The sequence below is a fragment of the Tenrec ecaudatus genome, chromosome X (assembly GCF_050624435.1).
Source record: "Tenrec ecaudatus isolate mTenEca1 chromosome X, mTenEca1.hap1, whole genome shotgun sequence".
Classification (NCBI taxonomy): domain Eukaryota; kingdom Metazoa; phylum Chordata; class Mammalia; order Afrosoricida; family Tenrecidae; genus Tenrec; species Tenrec ecaudatus.
The window spans coordinates 153,321,824-153,324,269 of NC_134548.1; positions in this window are offsets into that span (position 1 = coordinate 153,321,824).

Below are 2,446 nucleotides of genomic sequence, written 5' to 3' on the forward strand. Positions count from 1 at the left end.
AAGGACAGCACTATGGGAAAAACACAAAGTGTCTGAGTACTTTTCTCATTTCAAACATGGTGAAATGTCGATTGAAGACAAACCCCATTCTGTTATGTCCGTCAACTTCCCAAAAGGCTGAAAATGTTGACTCGTAGCACACTTGAAATTGGTTCCATCAGGTCAGACTGTTAATCAAATTTTCTATTTAGAGGTTCTGAAAAGATTGCATAACATTATGTGACCCCAAAAAAGGCCCGATTTGTGGCAGATGGGGGACTGGTTTTGCCACCATGGCAATGCACCTGCTCACACAGTCATCGCAGTGTGTGTGCCATGTTTTGAGTAAACACAGCATACCTCTCTTGTCCACACACCTTACTCACCTGACCATGTGACTTCTTTTTGTTTCTGTGAATGAAGAGGAACATTAAAAGACAGCGATTTGATGACATAGAAGAGATAAAGAAAAAAACAAAAAAGGTGCTGTCAGCTTTCTGAACAGACGAGTTTGAAAAATGTTTCCAAGAATGGAATCGCAGATTTGACAACTGTATTAAGCATAATGGAGAATACTTTGAAGGTGATTAGGTTGTTTAGGAAAAAAATTAAATATATATGTGTGAAAAAATCCGTTCTTTTGTTGGTACCCCCTTGTATGTGTATACCTGTGTGTGTGTCTGGGTCAGGGGAGGGTGGCAGTTTTGAGACAAGAACATGTAAGAACCATGGCTTTAGGTTTTTTTATAAATGCTTCTAAAAGACCCAAGCCACCATATGTTGAAATCCTGTTCTTCAGTGGGGAGATATGGGTTCTGACGAAGCCCTGGTGGCACTGTGTATTATGCATAGGGCTGCTAACCATAAGATCAATAGTTCAAACTCACCATTTGCATCATGGGTAAAAGATGAAGCTAGCTGTCTGTGCCTATAAAGATTTACAGTCTCAGAAGCTCTAAGGAGCAGTTTGGCTCTCTCAGATAGGGTGGCTGGCAGTGAGTTTGCTTTGTGGTTTGGGGTCTTCTTTGGCTCTTGCCTCCAGTCATTTTTCTCCATGTATCTCCCTTTTGAGGGACATGTCTGCAACACAGGGATATTAAAGTAGGCATCAGAGAAATGATACGCGTGTGCGCGTGCACACACACACACACACACACACACGAAGCACTTTGTGGCCACAACATTTTCCAGCATAAATCATCTTTTCGTAGATAATTTTTGTTTTCCTCTGAGACATTAAGGGAGCCTCTTCTGTACTATAGAGTGTTGTGACTTGGACCTTTGAGTGACCGGGCTGAAATCCTGGCCCTGCTACTAACTACTTCTGCAACCTTGGAAGATCACACCTCCGACCTGGGCCTCAATCGTCTCATCTGTGAAATGAGAGGTTTGTACCACACAACTCTAAGGTCATTTCCAAATTTGAGGATTCTGGGAGCTCTTTGAAATGCTAAGGAAGTAAGTGCTGCTTGATTTGTTGGGAACACTTGACATGCTGCCCCGTGAGAAAGGGACATATACTGTCCAGTGAACCATCAGAATTAAGGGGGGACTTAAGATGACTACTTTATGTTCTACATTTTCTGAACTATTGCCTAGCCACTTAGTGGTTTCAAGCTACTCTGACCCACATATATTCAAACCAGCTCCTGAACCTAGGGCTAGTGCCTATTTTAAGCTTCTTCACCCATTTCAGATCAGCTTCTACTCTGTAAGAAGGAGAAGTGAAAACAGCAATCTCCAAGGCAGGCCATGCTGTGCTGGGATGGAGTAGTGGGAAAGAGAGACCAGCAAGTTTCCTTGAGATGCAAAGGACTGAGCTGCTCCATTCAGAATGTCTGGCTCAACTTGCGTGAGTGCCGATGTACAATTACTGAATGAACATCTCTCCACATAGGACCAAGGCATTTGCCTTTTGAAACGCAAGGGTGGTTTTACCCAAGTCTGAATATCGACTTCTTGCCTCACATCTTATTCCCTGTGTTGCAGGCTTTCTTTTTTCTGTTTCGTTCATTCTTTCTTTTCTAGCCCCAATGAAGCAAAAACAGCTGAAAGAAATGCTCTCTCATTGACTTTACAAAGCTGACCTAGCCCCAGTCAAATTGAGTTGATGGCAGTGAGAGGGATAGAGGTCTGGGGCTACCATATACTCAGGCCAATGACCTCCTAGTATTGTGATTACCTTTGTTAGCTGTGCCAGCATAACATAAATACAACAAGTGAGTGGCTTAAAGTGATAATAATGTATTTTCTCATTGCATTGGAGGCTAAAAGTCCAAATCAGGGCCTTAGCTATAGTGATTACTTTTCTGAGCCTCTCTCCGACTTCCTTTGCTTATACACCATCCAGGCAAGACATCTATCTTCACCTTGTGTCTATTCTGTTCTTTTCAGTGGTTTAGGGCCCACTCTATTTTGATATGACCTCATTAGCAGAACAAAAGTCTAAACTTTCCCCCAGCTGGGT